The sequence below is a fragment of the Stenella coeruleoalba genome (assembly GCF_951394435.1).
Source record: "Stenella coeruleoalba genome assembly, chromosome: 3".
In the NCBI taxonomy this organism is placed as follows: domain Eukaryota; kingdom Metazoa; phylum Chordata; class Mammalia; order Artiodactyla; family Delphinidae; genus Stenella; species Stenella coeruleoalba.
In genome coordinates, this window is record NC_137148.1 from 73,580,650 (window position 1) to 73,587,640 (window position 6,991).

The window sequence follows — 6,991 nt, forward strand, 5'->3', positions numbered from 1 at the left end:
TTGTTCTTAGTTAATGGAAATCCCTGTGAAATTCTGGTAGGAGACTGGACATCAATGCTGGTTTCTAGTGCTTGTTTTGAAAGATATATGTCCACACAGTTCATGAGTCATTAATGGCATTCTAGAAGATGTTTGAGACTTTATCAGAGAGTGGACAGAAGATATTTTAAATAAAAAGATTACCCAAGGACTTCAGGACAATATTCAACAATAAATGTGATAATAGTATGAATAACAGATCAAACCAAAAACATAAATTGAATTTTTAGATTTTAATGGAAGTTGTGTATTTTACAAAAAGGGAGTGATATAATTTTGCTTTACTTTGCACTGGTATGATCTGATAATACCTGAAGCTCTGCATCTGATGCTTGGCACACCCCTTAAATAGATGACCTAGAATAAAGTCAGAGAATGTAGGACAATATAGTGAAGTAATTTAATAATAAAAATTGCTGTCAGTATTGAGCACTGACTTGTAATAGATACTTTATTCATCAGTTTTATTCATTCCCTCCATCACTCCTACAAAGGAAGTTTTATTATCTCCATTTCCATAAAGAGAAGGAAAGTAAGAACTATAAGAGGTGAATATTATTATTATGAACATGTTTTACTCATTGGTAACTTGCTCAAAGTACACAGCTAGAAAACAGAAGAGCCAGTGTTTGAGCCCAGGAAGACTGACTCCAAAAATATTAATGATCATACCCTCATTGTTGAATATGACGATGTTCAGTAAAAGACATGACTTGCTATTAATACTGTTCAAAGTTAAAAGGAATTGCTATATATAAAATAAGTCCACTGTCACAACTAATTTCCAAATATGTTCTGGTAGCCAGTGAGAGAGAAAGCTGCAAAAGAGATTCAGATTTTGATGGTAAGTTGGATAGGATAGGCATTAAAATCCCTTCTAGTCCTCAGAGTCTAAGGTTTTTATAACTGTATTTCATGTTACTTTAATAAAATATTTTTCTCCTTTCTTTACTTACTTTTCCAAGCTGCCACTTCTCTTTGTTCATTTAACTAAGATATGCCTTGCATTGTCAGAGACAGATGAACTGCGTGTATTGTACTAGGGTGCAAAGCAACTTTTCCCTACATGTTTTCTCAGAGTTGCACAATTTCTGGCAACATTACTGAGAAGCATGGAGAATTTCAACTTTCCTTGAAGCTTTACTGAATAACCTATACAGGAAGGGATAGAGGCCAGTTTTAAAATATAAATCTGTGGAACTCCACAGGAAAGGTGTTATTTTTACTTTTCTCTTAGCCTATACCAGTAAACTCTGTTTCTTTACAAACTTAGAAAAAGTCATCTCAAGTCACGCTATACTTAGATCTAAGAGCAGGAACAAAATTCCCCATCTTGGAATCATGAGAATTGTTTGATTCAACTAACTTCTGAAGATGATAGATCTTGGCCATGGCTTCAGACTCCTGAATCACATCGTACTATTTGTTAGTGAATATTTTGTTCTTTCCATAAATATCCCCTAAAGATGCCTAAGTTGAATAAAGAAATCAATTTATTGAGAGTCCTGACACTTCACAGATATTTAAACACATTAATGTTTCTTTAAATATATGAGTGGCTCAATAATAACCACAATTTGAATATACCCTAAAATATTACCTATTTGGCTCATTAATTTAAAATATTGTTAAAAGGCCAATACTTTTATCCCATTAATAAAGCAAAATGCATTAATTCATCCAACAGATATTTTTTGAGTAATTTTACACCCAAGGGGGTGAGGGAGAGAGAAACCAAAATGTAATATTTCAAAACTTACTTGTTGGTGAATTAAGAGAGAGATATGGATTGTTAAAATCAACTCAGAATAATTATACATCTCACTCAGAAATCCAAGGTATGCACACGCACAGGCTCAGAAGTAAGAAGTCTAGGACGGGGAGGAGCTTCAAGATGGCGGGAGGGTAAGACGCGGAGATGACCTTCCTCCCCACAAATACATCAGAAATACATCTACATGTGGAACAACTCCTACAGAACACCTACTGAACGCTGGCAGAAGACCTCAGACCTCCCAAAAGGCAAGAAACTCCCCACGTACCTGGGTAGGGTAAAAGAAAAAACAGAGACAAAGAATAGGGAAGGGACTTGCACCAGTGGGAGGGAGCCGTGAAGGAGGAAAGGTTTCCACACAATAGGAAGCCCCTTCGTGGGCAGAGACTGCGGGTGGCGGAGGGGGAAGCTTCGGTGCCGCAGAGGAGAGCACAGCAACAGGGGTGCGGAGGGCAAAGGGCGGAGATTCCCGCACGGAAGATTGATGCCGACCAGCACTCACCAGCCCAAGAGGCTTGTCTGCTCACCCGCTGGGGCGGGCGGGGGCTGGGAGCTGAGGCTCGGGCTTTGGAGGTCGGATCGCAGGGAGAGGACTGGGGTTGGCTGCATGAACACAGCCTGAAGGGGGCTAGTGCACCACAGCTAGCCGGGAGGGAGTCCGGGGAAAAGTCTGGACCTGCCTAAGAGGCAAGAGACTTTCTTGCCTCTTTGTTTCGTGGTGCGCAAGGAGAGGGGATTATAAGAGCTCCGCTTAAAGGAGCTCCAGAGACAGGCGCGAGCCGAAGCTATCAGCGCGGACCCCAGAGACAGGCATGAGACGCTAAGGCTGCTGCTGAAGCCACCAAGAAGCCTGTGTACTAGGACAGGTCACTCTCCACACCTCCCCTCCCGGGAGCTTGTATCACGCCGGCCTCTGCCGCCACAGGCTTGCCCCCCATCCATACCCCTCCCTGCCTCCCGGCCTGAGTGAGCCAGAGTCCCCTAATCAGCTGCTCCTTTAACCCCGTCCTGTCTGAGCGGGAACAGACGCCCTCAGGCGACCTACACGTAGAGGCAGGTCCAAATCCAAAGCTGAACCCCAGGAGCTGTGTGAACAAAGAAGAGAAAGGGAATCTCTCCCAGCAGCCTCAGAAGCAGCAGATTAAATCTCCACAATCAACTTGATGTACCCTGCATCTGTGGAATACATGAATAGACAACGAACCATCCCAAATTGAAGAGGTGGATTTGGAAGCAACGATATACATATATTTTTCCCTTTTCGCTTTTTCTCTTTGTGTATGTGTATGCTTCTGTGTGTCATTTTGTCTGTATAGCTTTGCTTTTACCATTTGTCCTAGGGTTATGTCTGGTTTTTTTTTTATTACTTAAAAATTTTTTTTTCTTAATATTTTTTATTTTAATAACTTTATTTTATTTTGTTTTACTTTATTTTATCTTCTTTCTTTCTTTCTTTCTTCCTTTTAGTCTGAGCAGTGTGGAGGATAGGCTCTTGGTGCTCCAGTCAGGTGTCAGAGCTGGGCCACTGAGGTGGGAGAGTCAAATTCAGGACACTTGTCCACAGGAGACCTCCCAGCTCCACGTAATATCAAATGGCAGAAATCTCCCAGAGATCTCCAACTTCACACCAAGACCCAGCTCCACTCAACGACCAGCAAGCTACACTGCAGGACACCCTATGCCAAACAACTAGCAAGACAGGAACACAACTCCATCCATTAGCACAGAAGCTACCTAAAATTATAATAAGGCCACAGACACCCCAAAACACACCACCAGACGTGGACCTGCCCACCAGAAAGACAAGATCCAGCCTCATCCACCAGAACACAGGCACTAGTCTCCTCCACCAGGAAGTCTACACAGCCCACTGAACCAACCTTAGCCACTGGGGACAGACACCAAAAACAATGGAAACTACGAGCATGCAGCCTATGAAAAGGAAACCCCAAACACAGTAAGTTAAGCAAAATGAGATGACAGAGAAACACACAGCACATGAAGGAGAAAGGCAAAAACCCACCAGACCTAACAAGTGAAGAGGAAATAGGCAGCCTACCTGAAAAAGAATTCAGAATAATGATAGTAAAGATGATCCAAAATCTTGGAAAGAGAATGGAGAAAATACAAGAAACATATAACAAGGACCTAGAACAACGAAAGAGCAAACAAACAGAGATGAACAACACAATAAATGAAATTAAAAATTCTCTAGAAGGGATTAATAGAAGAATAACTGAGGCAGAAGAACGGATAAGTGACCTAGAAGAAAAAATAGTGGAAATAATTCCTGCAGAGCAGAATAAAGAAAAAAGAATGAAAAGAATTAAGGACAGTGTCAGAGACCCCTGGGACAACATTAAACGCACCACCATTCGAATTATAGGGGTTCCAGAAGAAGAAGAGAAAAAGAAAGGGAATGAGAAAATATTTGAAGAGATTATAGTTGAAAACTTCCCTAATATGGGAAAGGAAATAGTTAATCAAGTCCAGGAAGCACAGAGAGTCCCATACAGGATAAATCCAAGGAGAAACATGCCAAGACACATATGAATCAAACCATCAAAATTAAATACAAAGAACAAATATTAAAAGCAGCAAGGGAAAAACAACAAGTAACACATAAGGGAATCCCCATAAGGTTAACAGCTGATCTTTCAGCAGAAAGTCTGCAAGCCAGAAGGGAGTGGCAGGACATATTTAAAGTGATGAAAGGGAAAAACCTACAACCAAGATTACTCTACCCAGCAAGGATCTCATTCAGATTTGACAGAGAAATTAAAAGCTTTACAGACAAGCAAAAGCTGAGAATTCAGCACCACCAAACCAGCTTTACAACAAATGCTAAAGGAACTTCTCTAGGCAGGAAATACAAGAGAAGGAAAGACCTACAATAATGAACCCCAGGCAATTAAGAAAATGGTAATAGGAACATACATATCGATAATTACCTTAAATATGAATGGATTAAATGCTCCAACCAAAAGAATTAGACTGGCTGAATGGATACAAAAAGAAGACCCGTATATATGCTGTCTACAAGACACCCACTTCAGACCTAGGGGCACATACAGACTGAAAGCGAGGGGATGGAAAAAGATATTCCATGCAAATGGAAATCAAAAGAAAGCTGGAGTAGCAATTCTCATATCAGAAAAAATAGACTTTAAAACAAACACTATTACAAGAGACAAGGACACTGCATAATGATCAAGGGATGAATCCAAGAAGAAGATATAACAATTGTAATTATTTATGCACCCAACATAGGAGCACCTCAATACATAACACAAATACTAACAGCCATAAAATGGGAAATTTCCATAAAATGGAAAAAAGCCAAAACATAGACCCTGTCCATAAGATGTTTATAGTGTCTTGAAACTCAGTTTCAGTTAATTTAAAACTTAGAATGTAAAGTATATCCATCCTTGTGGATTCTTAACTTCTTAAATTATGTTACTTAAAGGCTTTTATTAAATTATGTACAGATTTTTTCCTTCTTTCTTTGATCACACTATCAAGCTCTTTCTCTGGTTTTTACTTAATATTCCTAGGACTGTCAGTCTGTTTATGCTCTTGTACTTTTGATAGGCAGATTGTATTCTTTTAAAAATTTGTCTTAAGTATCAGTACCAAGCAAATATTAAATATAGTTTTATAAATTTTAATGATAAAGGTTAATAAATGTATTCTAAATGTGATTTAGAATTATTTTATCTTCTCAAACAGATATAGGGGTATTTTGAAATGGTTCCTTATCAGTACCTAATTTTTGTTCCCATGGAGGAAAGGTCACATATATGTATGAAGTTTCATCATTATTAAGATGGGTAATATAGCCTTGAAAACTTTTTCCTATACATACTCTACATATCTATTAGTTGTCCAAAGGACTATATGTTTTCTTACTCATGAGAAGATCTTGTCTTTTATTGGTATGAATGTGCAGGGTAGAAAGAGAATTTACTCTGGAAAGTCTGATTTCAGATAGCTTACAGGCAAGGGAAGGTGATCAAATAATTTTTTAGAGAGAGAGCAAAACAAAACAACCAACCAAACAATCCCTCCCAGTGTTCTTTTTAGTAGATCTGCAAACTTTAGAGTATGCAGTAACTAAGGGAGCATGAGACCCACGCTTATTAATTTTTAGAATTTTGCATGAATCTTTAAAGTCGTTGGCCCTTCTGGGCAAAGTGGGAGGTTCAAATCTGGCCTAAAATTTAGGTTAATTATATTTTATCTCAAATTTAATTACAGTTTTAATTAGAGAAATACCAATAGCAAGTTGGCAGGTGGTTCAGCTGGAACTATGTAGCAATTAAGCAGATTTAATGCCCCCCCAAAGCCAAGAAGACAAAAACAAATAAAAATTTTTTGTTTAAGAAAATTGAACTTTACAATGTGATAGAAACTGGTTTTAATTTGTAAAAGTTTTAGGGACCTTGCCTTTGTGTCTACAAATATATGCATGGTTACAGCAAGTAATTTTTAAAAAATTATCATAAATGTCATTTTGTTGGTTTTAAATCTCTTCCATATTTAATTATGAAAAAAACTTTCACTTAAGCCTTACAATGGATAATGATAATCACAATACAATTCTCTGTTTTGAAAATATATCTCAAAATGAAGCTTTACTCTGTTTAGAAATTCTATAGCATTGCAGCTAATATTTTGTGTTTTAAAATGAGTTCATTTAACACCTGCACTAGAAAACCATTTAGTTTGTAATGTACACCATGCCTTTTTAAGACCATAATTGTAAATTTATTTTCCATCTTACTCTAATATGTCCTAAAACCTCCTTTCTAAATAGCTGTATGTCCAAACTTGTTGAGGTCTCCATGAAAACAGTTATATCTTTTTCAGCTCTCTTAGTAGAACAGGGGAAGAGACAAAATAAAATACAGAAAGTAAACCAATGGGTGGGGGATATTTTGTGATGAAGATCACTTCATATCAACTATTATCAGTTATATAAGATATCAATGATACAATCTGATGGAGATAAATCAGTTATACTATTCCTATAAATAAATGTCTGTAGCCCTGAAATGATCTCTAACTCTGTTATCTTTTCATAATTTTCCCTATAGGAAGAATAACATACAAGACAAGTAAATGCAGCTATACAGTAGTCTACAAGGTAGGCTACTTGTACTTAAAACATATAGA